General features: G+C 37.4%; 1 protein-coding gene across 4 annotated transcripts in view; it reads left to right on the forward strand.

The window, feature by feature from the left end:
* Positions 1–643: 643 nt before the first annotated feature.
* Positions 644–18,772, forward strand: part of OSBPL3 (oxysterol binding protein like 3) — a 78,976-nt gene continuing 60,847 nt past the window's right edge. For all 4 annotated transcript variants that reach the window (XM_085307578.1, XM_085307580.1, XM_085307579.1 and 1 more), the window contains exon 1: positions 644–754. The gene's annotated coding sequence lies outside the window, so the exon portion shown is untranslated. The remainder of the gene's footprint in view (positions 755–18,772) is intronic.

Genomic DNA, 18,772 nt, shown 5'->3' on the forward strand with positions numbered 1-18,772 from the left:
AATAAAACTTCTATATGCATTGTTTTACCTTGTGCCATTTGTTTGTAGTCTGAGCCAAGTAGTTTACACAGTAAGGAAGAACCATATATTCATCTAATTAAGGGAGTACTGAAGGGATTAAATCACATGAAAGGGTTCATTTTTTGCACAGTAAAGTGAGAAAGTGAATAAACCCAAAGTAACTCCTTTTTTTTTTAAAAAGAAAACTTTTAAATACTAAGTCAAGGTCAGTTGGCAGTAGAGGTTAAATCACTGTTAGTAACACATGTGGTAGATAAGACATTCTTGCTGAAAGTGGTTGTGCTGATACCTCATAGGACTGGAAGAGAGTTCCTAGATACGTTCAGTGTTTCTATAGCAGTCAACAGTGTGGAGTCTTTTTTCTTTTATAATCCCTCTTGTAAATAGATCAAGGCACCTTCAGAGTTTTGTCACCAGTTGTCCCATAACCAGAATATTGCAGAACTTCATTGCTTTCACTAAAACTTTAGATTAGGATTCTGAATAAATGTATTCACAACCAGTGTGTCTTGTCTAGTTAAAATTGGTATTTCCTCTTGGTATTTTTAAGAGCAGCTACGTTCTCTCTCTCAGCCTTTGTTTTGCTGAGCTGTACTGGCTTACATTTTTGTCTCTCGTGCAGGAGAAACTCTCTATTCCCCCAGCCATGCCACTAGACCTTCAATTAAACTTGAAGAGATGCAGAGAATCTTTCTTGTGATGTGGAAGACCAGATATGCTCATGATACACACTGTAGGTGAATATTCTGATGTCCACCTCCCTTGTATAAACTTTTACTTATCTCAGCTGTGTCTTACATGCTGTTCTTCGTTTTCTGACCAGATAAGATGCTAGCAATGCCATTTTATTTATTTATTAGTGCTTTCTTGCCTGTCTCTGTAGGAAATACCTTACTTCATGTCAAAGGATAGCTTTGTCTTTTTTCAAGCCTTCATCAAATTGATGATTTGAGTGAACCTGTAAASAGGTCATATATACAAGTACCCTCCCCACCTTAGTCACCTCTAGCTGCTTACCGCAGAACTTCTGCTTGCCTGGCTCGTTGGGTATCTGGCCTTGCATTCGGTACTGAAGAATTGTGGCCCATGTCACTGCTCCTGTTTCTCAGAGCCCCCTTCTCTGGGGGCCATAGTCATTCAGTGCATTAAATTTTATGTAAGCAGCAAATTTGATTAGATATTCATTTGTTCCCAATTGTCCATAAATGGAATATTTCAAAACTTTGCTGCTTTCACTAAAACTTTATTCTACGATTCTGACAAAGTGTATTCACAACCAATATGTACATGCAGCTAAAACTGGTATTTTCTTTCACCGTTTATGACCATTAAACTAGCCCCAAGACAGTTCTTGGTAAACTTTTGATGATATCTGTCCAGCCTGATATTTTTTTGATTATCTTCTCTCTCTTATTCAGTCACTTTGCAATCCTTCTAGTAATCAAGATCATTTCCAGTTTGTGCAATTGTTGTCAGGTTCAGATGAGATCTGCTTATTTCCCTTGTCCTTTTTATAAACATTTATATACTAGTTAATCTCACACCATTGACCTTTAGCAGACCCACGTACTATTTCTGTTTGTGTCATCAACTTGCTCTGAAGTCTTGCATGCCACTGACTGTAGTAGGCCTGATTTCCTTTTCCTTCCCTTTCCTCACCTCCAACTTTAAAGATCAGTACTTTGTTTGCCAACCTGCCATCATGGAGTATCTCCCATATTTTCTTYTGAGCTGCTTAAAAATTAGACTACATTTTTAAATGCCTCTATCAGCTACAGGTGGGGTAGGCACAATAGCTTGAGGTATCAGAATGCACTAAAAACTRTATTTGCAACTGTTTCATGTGCCTTTTTTTTCAGAATTCTTCATGAGCTTCATCTGATTTCCCTGCTTTTGCTCTGGAAGCTCTGGAGAGTTTTGATTCTGTGCCAGTTGTGATAACCGGAAATACTATAGCATCAGATCAGCATGGAAATACTTAGTTTAAGTACAACGAGSAGGAAGAAGGGGCTGTCATAGATGAATTATTTGATCTGAGAGTGAAAGCATTCACCAAAATGTGACCTAAATGTTCTTCATAAATGTGGCTTCACAAGCCATAAATATATTAGTACATGTCATCAGAGGTTTTCAGCGGTTGTTGCTTCAGTTGAGACAATKTTGCAGGTCTCCAGATGCAGAGAAAACCGTCTGGTAAATGGATAGATTCTGGAATGGGTGTTATTGTAATTGGCCRCATCTATTTTTATTTATTTTTCCTTAGGAAAAATTCCTCTCTACTGCAAGTAGGTTGTTGCTCCTGAGGCTGACACCTATTTATCCTGGTAGATCTTGTTTTAACTTGATAGCTTTTTGATTGGTGTTTCTGTGGAAGTTGTGTGAACATTTAGACTTCAAAACTGTTCAAACTCAAGGCAGATGATACTCTTCTGTCAGTCTGCGGGGTTTTTTTTTGTGTGCGTGTGAGGCTAATAAGGATAGAAGAAGGGGTTATACATATACAGGCATTCCAGTTTTGGAGGGGAGGGTAAATTGCAGTGTTACCAATGCAAGATATCGGATCACCTTTTTTGAATGTCTTTTCTCTCCTGCTAATCTACAAGTAAAGATTTACTGCTCAGTCACATAATGCTATTGCAGCTGTATGCTTCCTTTCCTAGACTAACCCTGCATTTGTGCTGGGTGATGTTCACTCTTCTTCCCTCCTTTTGCTTGTGCATTTTATTTTTCTCCTTTCTTAAAAGGCAACATGTGGTGCATTTCTTCCAATTGCACCTTACACTGTGGTTTTAAATGTAGGAAAAGGGTGGAAGTTTGGTGTTCAAGACTTCTACACCCGTGCCTGACATGCTATTTATCTGTATTTTGATCTGTTACTTTGGAAGAAAAAATCTTCATGGCATTGAGAACAGTAATGGCAACAATGAACTGCTTTAGCAGAAGTGGAGAAATAAAATCTTTCTATGCCTGCCTTGACACTAGAAGGTCTTTCTCCCTGTCCTACTGTTGTGTGCTAGCTCAGCCAGTAGTGGACCATCTGCACTCCACTGCAGAACAGTGTGTGTCAGGAGGCTCATTTCCTTTGCAATTTCTCTTTAAGAAGCAACAAATAGATGCAGTTCCTCTAGCCTGTTTTATCCAACCTGGTCTGCGTGTGAAGTGGTAGGTCAGACAACAGAAAAAGTAATAGCTTACTGGCTTTGCTCTTTTTCAGTGTAGTAGGCACTTCCTGGCAGACCTCCAACTGGTGCTCCTACATTACATGCACAGCTCTGTAACAGCAACAAAGTGTCTTAGCCAGCCCATCTTTACAGCTCTGCTGTGGTATTCAGTAATTCTTACAGTCTAAGGAATACCTTTCTTTTTTTTTTTCTTTTTTTCCTTTCCTGTTCCATAAGTAGTTTTATTCTTCTTTTCCCTGCTTGGCAAAGACAGGGATGAGGAAGACCAGAATTTAATAAAAATTAAGAGTACTAGAAGAAAAAGAGCAATGGATGAAATGAGAGAGAAACTGGTGGAAAGGACAAGCAGGTGATGATTGTGATATGGTTTTGTAGTCATGGCCTGAGCAAAAGTCAAAAGGGTCTACTGTTACAGTGGTGTTTTCTTTTAAAAAAAAAAGAAAAAAGAAAAAAAAGAAAAAAAGAAAAAAAAGACACTCCTTGAATTGTACAAGTGGGTTTCAGTTGCATAATAACCTTTAAAATGAAAAAAAAGATGAACAGAAATGCTGAATCTGTGGAACATATTTCTAGATGTCAGACAAATTTTGTGCCTGAAATCCTTTATCAGCTCAAGGAAGGAAATTGGAAYCTGCTATATAGAAATTTAAAGTCTTTGGAAATCCTTATTCAGTGCAAAAAGACAKAAGAGAACTTGTTCCATGCTATTATCAGGGTGGTACAGTCTGCTGCTATAGCAGATTTTTGGACCACTTCATATATGTCATGTTAGTACAGCAGCTRTAGGTAAGCGTCAGGCTGTATGCATGTGCAGAAGGAGACTTGCTCCTCTTTTTCCTCCCCAGTGGTCTTAGCTTGTGATACAGGAAAAAGCATGTGGGTACCAGGACAGATTGCCTGTGAAAGTTGCATCTTGACTGGATGTGTGAGCAAGATCCAGTGCTGTCTTCTAATAAAGCAAATAAACAACTTAAATTTGAAAAGGAGCAGGTATTTGTGCTTCAGTCAMTTCCTGTAATTGGAATCAGAGAGGTGGAATACTGAAGTAAACAGTTTATTGAAAAGACTAGGTCTGAATGAGCATTTGAAACTAACTTAATTATCTTAGGGGTTTTCTTCTTGTTTCTCTGTGGTGACATGAAAGCATGTATGCTTATCTGCTTTTTCTGACCTGAAGATTTTTTTCTTCTTGAATGTCAGAAAAGCTGAGGGGGAGCTAATAAGTTCTTAGTTATATTTAGCTCAGAGCAATTAAAGCTAGSACTACCTAATGACATTTGTAACAAGCTTATCAATCATACAAACTATAAGATTTTAGTATGTGATCTTATACTGGCAGCTTTTGTTCTTGTGGCTCAAACTCTGAATTTGAAAAGGCATTGACTATTACTGCAAATTGTTTCTGGCAATATGCTTGTTTTCTTACTGTTCCCTGTTATTTTCTTCCTAGTTAAATTTTCAGTGTAAACCAGCATAATTTTGTGTTGCTTCCCAAGGGGTAGTGGTGCTCTACCCTCCTGTCTGCACCTGCTTGGTTTGTCCTTTCCAGCTCCCATGTAGTGGCACAAACATTCATATAGTATGTCGTAGTGTGGCTGAAAAGCTGGCTTTTTTGGGCAATTTTAACTGAATTGCTATCCTGATTCCATTCCCCATATTGCTACTGATGCTGATAGGAGTTGCAGACAGGAATGAATGGCTACAATGAGAAAGGAGGGAACGGGGTGGTTACTCCTGAAGGGCTTTGCCCTGCCTGCTGCAGATTTATACCAACCTGAATTTTATTGCTAGATTGCATCTTAGTTTGATGAGCTCCTGGTAGACTTTTCCAGAAATACACGTAGAAATTTGTAGTTTCTTTAGAACTGATACTGTACAAAACAGTTTAATGAATTGTTTTAGAGTTAAAAATGTCAATTATATTCTTCTTTCTTTTTGGATAAAAAGTAATTAATTTACTCTGTTGCGTCTTAAATGAACTTCCCTCTGTGTTGCTCACATGAACTATAGTCATCCACTGTCAGATACGTTTTTATTGTTCAATTTATACTTCTATTCCAATTTATCAGGGATCAGATTTTTTCTGATGTGGAGTTTTGTAAATATGATATCCAGAAGTATTACATGAACATCTGCTGAAGTCTGGGTTTTTTTTTTCTTTCACAAGCTCAGGAAAAAGAAGTAGGAAAAATTACAGGTCTGTCAATAGAGTGGCAAAGGTTGTTGCAATTAAGCTGGTCTTCGTCCCGTGATGATTTTAGGAAGCGTGCCTATATTGCAAAGTATTCAGAAACAGAAAATCTCTGTCTAAAACAGGCTTCTACCTGCTGGCCTATTTTATAGATGAATTCTGGAAAGGACTTAATAAATGCATATGAGCTGTCTCAAGCTATACAGATATTYCTATGACCAGGTAAGATGCTGTAGGTTAAAGAGGAGCTTAGTAGCTTGCCAGTCCATGGCATTTTGTGGGTGCACATCCCTGTGCACATCCCTATGCTCTTAGATCAGACCAGGTTAATGCAGCTCAGAAGTCTTGGGAGCAATGGGGAACATGAGGCCTCTTTCTGAACAATGATTTTGTGGGGAGGAGAACTTACTGTGCGTGCAAAAATGTGGAAAGAGAGCAGAAGAACGAAGGCACCAGTTGGCTTTAAAAAGTGACTGAGTGAGCAGCTGATACAAGCTTCAGCTTCCTGATGAACTTCTGAGGTACCTTTAGAAACCTCCTTCAGGTTAAAGGCCTGTGCATTTGTTTGTCCTAGATGGCATGTAAAAATGGCATAGAATTCACTCATCTGCAGTTGTTGAAACAGGGCCAAACTCTTAAACAGAAAGCTGCAGAATAATGTGGTAAATTCTACTGTTTTGTTCTGCTTTCAGTGAATTGGAGGCTTGGACTCAAATGGTGGAAAGGGCAACTTGCCTTTCTTGTCCCTTGACTTGTAGAGCTGTGGCCTGAGGCCTGACCTTTTGGGCTGTGTTGAAAAGCTCAATTATTTTTCTTGCTTTCTGGTACAGTGAAGGCATAAATCTTTTCTGAAAGCCGTAATGTATTTTGGAAGTCAGTACAGAACTGCTGATGGCTTAATGTGGCTAGTGAAGGAGAAGGCTTCTGTATTCTTCAGTGTCTGTGACTTCCCTTAGGGGTCACTGCTCTTTCTATGACATATATAAGATGTATCTGATAACAAATGTAACTATCTATTAACTAACCAATTTCAAATGAAATATGTATTTTTTTTCCATTTCCTTTTCTTTGTTCTTGTAAATAACACCAAGAATTAGAGGCACTATTTTTCAGGAGTAGGTATTTTTATTTATTTTTGGAGCCTTGTCAGGTGATTCTGTTGCTTAAATAATGAAAAGTTTTTAAATGCATAATTTTATTATTTTATTTTCTGAATTGCTGGGAAAAATGCCAGCCACAGATTTGGGAATGTCTGACTAATCAAATCTTAAGGTTGCTTAATCACTCGAATGTGTTATTATTTCAACTGTCTCTGCCCACTACAGGCTCCTACAGGCTAAAAATGTCAACGGGCTGTTGCATTAATTGCTATTTTAGCTCTCTAATCACAAGAGGCAGCACTTTTTTAAAGGAAAAGTTTAACATGAAATATCAAAGTTGATACATCAAGGTTTTTTTTTTCCTGGCTTTGCTTTAAAAAACTTTCAACCTTAATATTTTGATTATTATTRAAAATACCTAAGTTTATACATTAAGAGATCTAGTCTTAAAATTAGATCACAGATGTTTAGCTTACAAACCAGCTGGGGGCGGTGACATTTTCAGGAATGTAATAGAAAAAGCAAGGAACTGAGTGTAAATGTGAAATTAGGAGCTCTTAAATATAGAGAGTCGATAAGAGAAGGCAAATGCATTGCTCAAAACTCAGCGGGTTGAAAATGGGGAAAAGAATTTCCTTCCTTTGAAAATATGATGATGTTTCAAGAGTAATGCTAAATGAGGGCAATAATGCCAATACTTCAGCGAAGGCAGAAGTAGCATTTGTGAAAAGAAGCTGGATTGTCTATTGGCAGCATGTTGAAATAATAACTGAGAAAAAAGCTAAATTATAACTGTTAAAGCTGTATTATTTTTGAAGCTTACAAACTGTATACAGTTTTAAATCTAGGGTACAAAGAATTTGAATAAATCTGTTTTTTCATGTTAATCTTAAGCAAAGATCAAGAAAGCYTCAGAGCTTTAGAGGAAGTTTAATGATATGTTAGTTTTTATAAACAGTAAATGATATATAGTACCAAGACACTCTTTTGCTTGATGTTGATTACATTTCTGGGAAGATTGTTGTCAAGGTGATGTGAGAATTGACTTGGTTCAGCAGAGATTCAAACCTAATAATCGGAATGACAGACTGTACAGTGTATGCATATAGACAGAAGCTAAAATATTGATCCTTTTAAACTCAAATTGAACTCAAGGTACCTAAACTTTGTCATAAGCCATTTCTGATTGCTAATGTTCATGTTGTATGAAGAAGCCCTACTGGCTGCTAAAACTGAAAAACTGAATTGTCTGTAGAAAAAGTATATTTGATTAAATATCAAAAATGCATATTGATTGTTTCAAAACAACAGTTGAATAAGCTTGTCAGGGACAGAGTACTCTAGCATTTTTTCCATTGCAGGATTCTTTTTTCTTTGTGCTGATGTTTATGGTGGGTTTCCACCATAAACATCCACCTAAGTAGAATTACATGTTTATTGTATAGAATTCTGTTTATTATATAGAATCCTGGATCCTTCAGGCAAGAAAAAATTCCATTTCCAAATGCATTGCTCTATTAGTGTGTTAGTAACTAAATCTTAGTGCCTTTATACAGCAGAGGATTGCTATCCTGAACTTCTAATAAATATGATTACACCTTCCTATTCTGAAGGATAAGTGCTGTATTTTAGGGAAATTATTATTTAATGTAGAACATTTTCAGTTATTTGTAGATCATACTCCCTTTCTCTGTTGTGTTCCACAGTTATGGAAGGGCAGAATGCAGCAGTTGGTTTTATTTTTAATCTGTGGGGGGTTTTTTTGTTTGTTTGTGTACTTGTTTGTCTTCAGATCTAACACCAGAGTGGTGTGAGGTTGTCAAGTTTTGCCTGATGGAATTGCTCAGACTTTCACTCCTCTAAGAGGAGATTTGGATGCTTCAGAAACTTGGCACTCAGCGACCACCCACTCACTGTAAGTCAGTGCTAATATCAGAGATGTGGTGTCCTAAATTGATGTGGACCCTCCTTCAGCCTGGAGAAGACATGCTGATGCTGTATAAAAAGCTTCTTGCTATGAAGACTTATCACCATCCATAGAGAATGGGAGAGGAGTGTAGCCTAGCTGGCACAGAGAGAGCATTTCCATCTCCTTTTGGGGTGATATGTTGTGCTAAATTATATTGTCTAGAAGCAGAAGTGAAGGATGTAGGAAGGAAATTAACTGGGTGAGCCTGGAGTTGWGGTAATGTGCGTTTCTGGTGATGAGGGGAGTTGCATTCTGAAGTGCTGTTAGTAGACCGCAGCCAGAGAGGGACTTTGGCAAGGTGAGACRATACAGTACTAGTGGTGGTACAGAAGAGCTTCTTGTGTCCTTGGTTGGTGTGGTTTTGCTAGAGTGCTTGCTGACTGTGAGATTTAGGATCAGGAAGAAATTCTGTCTCAAATCAGATTGCCAGTCATGGTGCTTGTGTAGTTCGCCTTTCTGGTGGTGTGTATTCAGACTGCACTCAGTGCTTTTACTTATCAGGTTCTCTCTTGGGRTTAGAGGCACTGATAAAGCCCTTGAGATCCCTAGCTAACTTCTTGCAGTGCATATTATTTATATTCTTAGCCTTCTTAAACTACTGATATTAACTTGGTGATATAGGGTATGTAGGACGGAAAGGATGTTGTAGGCCATTTCTGCATAAAACTTACRTATTTGATTGCAGTAGTGGAAGACTGGGTGTTGTGACCTGTGTAGCTCTTGCAGTTCTCTGATTGCATATGAAGCTAATGTTTTGAAATATGTGTAAACAGGCTTACATGGATATCTGACCTGTAAAACAGAATGTAGCACTGCTGTCTTGCAATAATTCCCCATTATGTTTGCATCTGTGTTTCTGTAGCCATMCTCACTACATTTAGCTTGGTGAATTGTTTTGGGCTGCATTTCTCACAGTTTCCATTGTGAGCCTGTACAGGTATTGCTAGCTGTATGGGGCCCAATAGCAGGAAAAAAAAACCCTTAATTTTCTTCTGGAAAGTTGGAAATGAGTCATGAAAACTTAAATACAGGAAGGCATGAGGGCATGCCAGTTCAGTCGAATCATTGTTAGATGTGGCTGCGGTAAAGGTCATTAACATCTGTGTACATTCTCAGCTTCTGCAAATTAGAAGCTGAAAAGAGTTGGAGGAGGAGGGCAGGGAGCTGAAAGAAATCTTGTTTGTACTTGATTTATTTGTACTGGTAGGCATTGCCACAATGGGCTCTCTCTGGGAGGTGCCCAGCTGTAATAGGGTCACTTTGCCTATGCTGATAGAACAGTTTGTTATCAAACACTTTTACTAAGTAGATAGGTTATTATGTTGACATGTTTTATATTTAAATAGCAAAGTAATGTTTTATGATTGTCTTGTGATTTGCAAAAATTTCAGTGTACTTGGCAGAAATGAATATAGCTCTGCTCTGCCCCACTGAGCAGCATGTGGCTATTTTATTTACAGAAAGAGTTCCTGAGGAACAGGTATGTTAATGACTTTTATAAAGTCACACAGGAAACCTGTGACAAAGCCAGGGTAAACCCTTGCCTTCTTTTTATTTTAATCCTTCACTTTCGAAGTAAGAGTATTATTCTCCATTGAAAGACCATATTGATAATTGCCAAGAGTAAGGGTGATAGAATCCCAGGGACACAAAACTAAGAATTTAAACAATTACGAAAAAGAAATTCTTCATAGCTTTCATCAAGCTGTTGCAAAAGGCTGTAAAGATAAGCAATTATTTAACTTAACAATAATATTTTAGTTTTTGTAGCTCTTGTAGTATCATCTTGTTGGCACACATTCTTGGAATCTATCGATGGTTTGATACCCTTATTTTAAGATATATTAAATCTTGTATTAACACATAGTGTAATTTCACTGAACAGTTCCTCATCCTTTGAATAAGGAAAGAAACAGTACTTTGTATACAAAGTGAGCTTACCTTATAGTGAAGTCATCTTAAATTCACTTTGCAAAGTTGAAAACTGGATCTATGGCAGATGTAGAAGACGTCTTTGTGTGCTACTGAAGAGCCTTTGGGAGAACTCTTCACTGCTGTCTTGAATATAGAGGAAAATATAGTGACAGAAGTAATCCTTATTCCTCAGCCCATGTAAATGTTATTTGAGAAACCTTATGGAGCTCCTGTCTAGTCCTCCTTTGATATTTTATCTCAATTTTGCCAACTGTAAATTACAAGCTCAGTCACTTAGTACGAATATTACATACATTGATTTGAAAGTTAATTAAATACTTTCACAAGATTTATTCTGTAAGCTAAATATTCTCAACATTTTTGTCATATCGGCAGCTCGGCAGTATCTGATGGGTCTTTACTGGAAGTGTCTTATATGAGAAACTCTTGGTACAGAGCTATGAATTCTGTACTGAAATACGCCATGTAGTGTTGCAGATGCGGCAGCAAACCTTTGTCTGACCTGTGCTCAGAACCTAATTTTGTGTTGTTGCTTAAGACTAAAGTAAACTATAACTGAGTATCACAGATGACATCTAAGCAAGGGAAGGGTGAATGAGCAGGATGACTTATTTCACAAGTGCATAATCACTAATTTTTAGCTTTAGCGAAAGGTTACTATATTGAGAAAAAAATCTTTACTTTTAAGTGGGGACAGTAGCTGAAGAGACAGAGGGACTGTCTGAAATAAATGCACTGCTGATTTGGTATGATCCCCAGCTAATGTAATTTTTAGAATTTGGTGTGTYGGTACTGTCCTGTCTTCGCTGCATTAACTCTAACAAGTTGTTCACGTCTCTGCTGGATGAAGAGAAGAATAATATCAGACATATCAGAAAACAGGAGATTTGCCACTTTTCAAGGGTAGCCTTAGAAATTTATTTATGAATAGCAACTGTTGTGTAGGTTCAGGGCCTCTGGCTTTTCAGCTGTGCAACAAGCAAARTTAAAACTAACTGCATGAGAGAAGAAAAGGTTGTAGTTTTTGGTAGACCCCTTTGGTAGTGTGGTAATGATACAAGCATTGTGAGGATATGTCACATATGTTATAGTAGATGACATATGTTTTTGGCCTTTAGTGACTCCTTTGTTCTTTCTCTGACTCCTAGTTTAAATATCTCATACTCTCCTTTTCTTTTGGGAAAAGGAAATGAGGATTTTCCTCATYTTAATGCAGAAGGGAAGTTCACGTAGTTCTTGTATTTGAAGAAGAAATGAAAATTACATTGCTCTTKTAGGTTTGAAGAAACTTCTTGCACTAATTAGAAAAATACTGTGGCTATTTAAGTGGGTACCTTTCAAGGAAAAATAAATATGTTAAAGACTGAGTAAAATACTAACAATATCTCTTTTGAAACTATTTGTGTAAAGTTCACAATTAGTGTGCTTCTGTAGTAACATGTTTTAAACTTGTTTTAATGTCACATGTTACATGCTTGGACTAATCTGCTGTGGGCTTTTAGTTTGTTTTATTGCACATTTTCTCGAACCATATATGAGAGATGAAAGGAGGTCAAACCTGACCAAAATTATCAGTAGTGATTAATAAACAGAAATGCATTTGTGGAAGTATAATATGTTTGCAGTACTTGTTTAATGAGTTTATTAAACATGTTCATGTTCACTGTTCAAGCATAAAATCAAATGTATGTGTGCTGTGGAGACGTGTGCTTTTGTGGTTATGAAACCATAGCAGGAACTTTTGAGAAGAAAAATGTATTCTCCCGTGAGCCAGTTATGTTAAAAGAACATTAAGATTCTGGCAGGAAACCAGACTAGATCTTAGCTGGTGGGGAGGAAAACATGCTGGCTGGTGGCTTGCTGGCACAACAGGGTGCATCAGAGTGCGTCGTTATACAATACTGTATAAAATACAAAAATAATTACCTCTGAGAGACTTTTTATTGCAACTGCCTGTTTTGCAGTAACTTTCACTGGTATTCTTTAGTCCGTGTAACTTCTGTGTCTCTGTATTTTTCCATAAGCAACCTGGACTGTTTACTTCTGGTACACAGGAAAAAAAAATCCCCCTTTGGCAATAATTGTTGTGATCCCCAAGCAAAGGGCTCTGCCTTCTATGGGATGTGTGGGGCGTATTCTGTGTGGGGCGCACACTGCCTGCGTGCAGGGTGAAGCCCCAGGAAAATTCCCAGAAGTTGGTGTTGTGTGGGGCAGCGAGGAACAGGGAGGTGAGGGAAGGGAGTTAAGAGAGGGCCAACTTGCTTGGAGGTTGCAGGGTATAAATTTTTTTGGAGAATGACCTGGTGTGAAGTGTCCTCTCTTAAATTAACTGGAGACTGAAGAGCAAGTGTTTGGAGCTGGCGAGAGCATGTGAAGAGTTGTGTACATGGACATATGCAGAAGTGGATGTATATATATTAAAATATGCATAACTGCTCAGGGTTTATTCACAGATCATTTTGCACTTGCCTTTGGGGTTGATAACTGCTGTTTCAGATCTGAAACAGGGCTTACAAACCCAGCTGCATTAGTGAGGCTTGTAAGAGCTCACCTGCAAACCTTGTTTTGGTTTTGGTTTTTGTTCCCTTCTCCTTCCCCCCCATGTCAGTGCACCATCAGGTCTGCAGTGGTAGTTCTGCTTTATTTTAGGAGGAAGGCAGGTTTATGGAAAACAGGCTTGTTTTCTGAAARTAGATTTCATATGATGTATTACTTTTTTTAAAAAGTACTAAAAAACTTAGTTTTCTCCCCTGCTCCTCCCACCTCTGTTATGCCCAGGCATATGTTTATCCCCAGGAATTTTCTACTGTTAATATTTAACTAGTATCTAAATAATTTGACAACTGTTCACAAGTGTGTTTGCAAGTAGTGGTTTGCTTAAATAGTAGAAATCTCAGACTTTAAGAAAAATTAAGAAAATTGAAATTTTTACTCTATTAAAAAGTTAGCATTAAATGATTAATGAAAAGGGTGCTACTAAACACATTACCTTTCTATTATGCTGTCAGTTGAAATGTTTTGAAATGCTTATATGTTGTCACAAGTGCTACAGACTGAAATAGATTTTAATTTTTGTGGGCTCTTACATCAGCAAAAAAGTAGATGCAATCAGCTGCATTAATAAACAGGAGATAAAATAATGCAGACTGTGTTTACAATGAATAAAGTTGACATTCTATCCATCAGACACATGTTAATAGACTCCTGTATTAGTAGTAAGGATAAGAAGGACTTGGAAAAAGTGCAATGTCCATTTATAAGCTGTTTTAACTTAAAATTTTGTGGGGCAACAAATCTTTGCCTCTGAAGTTGAAATTGTTTGCTAAAGAAGTTTTCAACATTAAATGACCTGCTATTCCCTACCTGTTCATTTTGCTGTTTTTCACACTGGAGAAAACTGTCTAAACACTACTTAAGAGAAAGCTATTCCCAAAGACAAATTGATTTATAGTTTTACCTGTAATATCTTTCAGCTTCTGTTGGCCAACTACTTTTGAGGAAAAAACACTTAATTTGGGAAAAGTAGAAAAAACGTGCTTCATTTAGCTCAGACTTTGGGTTCTCTTAAGACAGCTGTAGGTTAGCCGCTGAATGGGGGACGATGTGCTGCATAAAGCAAGCACTGAAACRTTCACTGGATTTCCATTTGTCATGAGCACAGTGTAAATTTGCAAATTTTCTGTGCCGGTAGATGACTGTCATAGCTAGTAAACCTCTAACTAAATATAGCATGTTCCAAGGAAGTACAGATGCAAAAGTACAACCAGAGGGGTCTGTAAAAGTATTGTTGCTCTCTACCTATGTAGAGGAAACATGCTAGGTATCTCTATGCTTATGCAAATTAGGGTGGTACTAGAATACTACAGAAGTAGCCATTAATCCAGAAGAAAAATATTGCTTTAGTAGGTTTTAATCTTCATTTTTGCTTTCTTTTATGAAAGAAAAAGGCAGTGTAATCATAACTTCAGAAATAAAATTTAAGGTTTAACATTTGGAATAGCATCTATGTACTTCACAAAATTATTATGAACAGACTGTTCAAAATGATCCAGATTTAAGTATTTTTAATGTTATCATGTGGGGTGACAGAATCTACTTGTTTTTTGAGAAACAGAGAACATAAGGGCCTTTATTTCTGTTATCTTAATAGGAAAGACAAGAGGTCTAAAATATGCAATAACTTTAACTGCCATGGTGAGACAATATTTTGTTCCAGTAATATGTTTTAATAGGCGTCACTACCAAAGACTTAAATCAAACCTCAAGATTTCTAATCTGGTACTGCTGTAGTTTGAAAGAGCATTAATTAATACAATGGTTCATTCGTCACTCTTTTTAAGTAAACATAAAGAAATGGAAATGTAGATAAAGAGGTGATTTTTTTCTGTAGCAGACCAATAAGGATGAAAAATTTATTGTTGTGTATGTCATGTCTTTGCCTTATAACCAACTATAAAAGTTYGTGTGTCTGAAATGAAGACTGAACTCTTTGGATTTCTTTTTWAAAAAGTCCTTCACACACTTTATTTCACCCATTGTCATTGGGGGATGTCTTGAATAAGAGAAGGGAGGGTAGCAGTGGTGATGAAGGACCTTGATTGTCTATCTCTTAAAAATGGAGATTTTACTGTTTCAGTTAAATTTATCTTCCTTCTGCAGCAGGGCCTCTATTATGGAAGTAGGCTATTTTGGATACTTCTCCAAAGAACCACTTTGGATATAGCAAATTTGGAAACAAGGGTTTTCTCTTCTTACTAGTTAAAATTATGCTTTGCAGTGTAGTTGGAGAGTGATGAAATTCACTTGCCTGTCTTCAAAGTCATCCCACAATGACTTTTGAAATGCTGCTTAAATCTAAAATCATTCATACTTTATCTAATACGCTAAATTCGGAAGAATACTTGTGCTATTAGACCAAACTGCAGTTTGTGTCACCTGTAAAATTTTAGTGTGTAGGGTTTTTTGTGCATGTGTGGTGTGTGTGGGGGGGTTTGCTTGTTTGTTTTGTTCTTTTTGTGTGTGTGTGCGCCAAACAGTTGTCAAGTAAATGCTAAAGAAAACACTAGTAAGAGTTGGTGCTAGCTAGGTAACAGCCATTAAGGACATGAGTCACTAACACTCCTTCTCCCCCATCCCCATACTAGTTGGTAGCTGTAGTCTCCCGAGATGCCTGTCTACCCTGTCTTTGCAAGTTTTGGTGAAAGAACRCTGGTGAAAAGATGCAGGAACTGCCACAGTGGATGTGTTACTCCATTGGTTTTTTTCTATAACCATCTTTGGCACTGCCTAATAGCAGATGCTACAGAAGAAATTGCATCAATCCTTACAGTGAGTAGTTATAAAACATCTGCCCTTTTGTCAGCAGCTTTCTAATCTTCATCAGATACAGGGCAACTTACGATCTGGTGTGAAAAGGTCTGTCTTTCAAAAAATTTTACCAAATTTGTAAAAAYCGCACTTTCTATTCTAGTAAGTGCATACCTTGCTGGATGGCACACAAGAAGTCTTTTATAGAGACTGACTTTGGATAAGGTTGGGGTAAATAAATTGGTTTTGAAGGACGGTAATACATTACTTGTATTGGCAACTATTTCCATGTCCTAATATGTCAGGGCAGCTTGAAAAAATCACTTTATATCTTTTTTAAGAAAGCAATGACTGTAAGGGGCTGAACAGCTCTTCCTTAAAAGGAAAGTTGGCACTTGAAATGAAAGAAAAGACAAACTAGTCAAGGAAGCAGCTTCACACTGTCTCATTAAGTCATACTTGATTGTGAAGTTGAGATGTCTTGTTGAAGGCACTTGCTCTAAGAAAATCAATTTTTCGTTTGAACTCATTCTTTTCCAGCCTCCAGAGAAATGTCTGCAAATTCTCACTGGTTCTGACTACTCTAAAGTATAATTTCTTTCTGGAATTATATTTCAGCTGAAAGATTTCTGGACATTATGACAGAAACACATAACATTCCTGTTAGGTGATACTGAGTATCTTCAGTGCCCCAAAATAGTATAACGAAAATGAGTCATGTTTTAGTGATAGTGAATGTGTTGGTAGGAAAGCAGCAGTATACATCAATGGTAGTGTGGTGCATGGTGGTAGGAGGTGTGGAGGGCTGCATRGGAGGAAGGTGTAGGGGATACTAACTGAAGGCTTAGAAAAATAGAAGGAATAAAAAAAAAAGAAAAGAAAAATGAGTAAGAGCGATAACTCTCTTACAACTTCGTATTCATGTACTTAAAATCAGGTACCTTTCTTTGTATAATAGATAAACTGACAACATCTTTAAAAGCAGAACAGTAGCAGAACATTCTCAAATCATGAACAGATTTCAGATTTTTGTAAGACATAACCAGGCCAAAATTTTATTTCTAAGACTTTTTCCCTTTATTCTTGTCAATGTCTTGCCCTTTTTATATTTTTAAAAAAGCAAGCTTAAACTTTTCAAGCCCGCTAATAAGGTTGAAATGCAGCTCAAAGTAAATGACTATTCCACTTTGCCTTTTTTTTCTAAAAGCCTAATGGAGGAGGATATAAATGCTGCAGAGAAGTTATGCTGGTTGAAATGCATGTTATTTGGTGTGCTTCTGTTTAGACAYCTTTGAATATTTTGGGATTTGTTAGCATATTCAGTCTCGATTCATGACTAGCAGTGCAACGTTTAGGGAATTTTTATGAATGCTTTGAATTGAGACCTTTTTGTTGTTGGCTGTAAGCTACAGGCAATTTCAGTCGTGGGTTGCAAGGAGTAAGGAGCACARCGTTTCACCTGGACACCTGGCTGTGTGGAGTGAAACTTCTGCTCCAGTTGTGCGATTAGACTTCATTTGCRAAGGGATCGAGTCTTTTTTTTATTATTATTATTACATAAACATGCACAAAATTGTGGTCTTGGCATTCTGGGCATGATATGTGTATTTAAAAGACAAAGGCTGTTCTATTGAAAAACTAAATCTGCTCATTAAAAAGACTCAATTTTAAAGATTAATATATGACTACTACATATAGATGTATAGCGCTGCTATCTATTGACTCAAGTGCTATTAATTTATATATACAGGTACTAGCGACTAAACAGATTTGACTAGTATAAATTGCAGTTTTGCTGTGGAAGATGCAGTGGCAGCAACATTTCCTAGCCTGGTAAATGGCATAGAGCTGTTAAAGGTGTGCTCTGATAAAGAGGAAGGATGCGCTCAGCCCGAGTCACCCAGGCGCAGATGGCATACTGTCAGATCTGCAAGCACAGGGACCAGCTGTGGGAGCACAAGTGACGCAGGTGTTTAGTGAAATACCCAGATCTGCTCGGACTCTGCAGTAGCTCAGAGCTAGTTACCTTCTACCTCAACATCCAAATAATCTCTTTTGAGTGACCGGTATAATTTAATGGACAGTGACCTCTAATTGTCCTTGGCCGCAGAGCATCAGGCTGCAACTGCCACAATTATTAGTCAGTAAAATTTCTGTCACCAAGCTAAGAACTGATAGCTTTGAGATCTAACACAGTGTCCTCAGCAAGGTCTTTGTGTAGTATTTAGTATTTGCTGTGAAACAGAGTCAGTGTTACGAAATGCAGGGTAAGGAGAAAGTACTTCCCATTACAAAGAATATTTTATTGCTGTCACAAAAAAAGTACTAATATTGCTGCGTTTATTTGTATTGCAGAATGCTTTGAAATGATCATGCAAACCAGCACRGCTGACTTTTTTTTTCTATTCATAGTGATGAACTATATATGAATAGTGAAGAATATACAGAATAGTGAAGTCCTATTCTGTATCTTACACAGGAAATTAAATAGAAGGCTATTTYTGTAGTGATTTTGGAAAACAATGGCAACCTAATTTGAGCTGTTTGCTTTCTGATGGTTAACTTAATTTGCCAGCTGTGAAACATCTTGCTTTTGTGCATGTGGACATGAAGGCTGATTATTCTGAGATGTTGCTCACTACTTGTTCAGCTGAGGAAAAATCAGGCCTGCAGCATCCCTAGAATTGGTTCTGAGTATAAAAGCCAGTGGTTGATTATGTACATAATGTTAGTTGTTCTGCTATACRCAGATTAACTAATGCATGACTTAATTTAGATACATTAGCTGAGAATCATTGCATTCATATAGAAAGAAATGTATTTGTTGCATTACTTTCCTGTGCTTAACTCAAAACACCCAGCTGGACAGTTTCTGTGTTCTTTGGTGAGTTGGCTGGCCTCTTAAACTAGCTGTCTGAGGTGGTAAATCTGCTGGTTTCAACAGCCCCTACACTCTTCCGTGTCTTGGCCTAGTTCTAGAAGAGTATTCTGGAAGGGGCAAGGGCAAAGCTGAAGAAAGGAGATGGAGCTATGAATGTACAAACTAGCAATAATRCATGTGAACTCT

The sequence above is a fragment of the Rhea americana genome, unplaced genomic scaffold (genome assembly GCF_003343005.1).
Source record: "Rhea americana isolate MKP2758 unplaced genomic scaffold, rheAme1 scaffold_26, whole genome shotgun sequence".
NCBI classification, from domain to species: Eukaryota; Metazoa; Chordata; class Aves; order Rheiformes; family Rheidae; genus Rhea; species Rhea americana.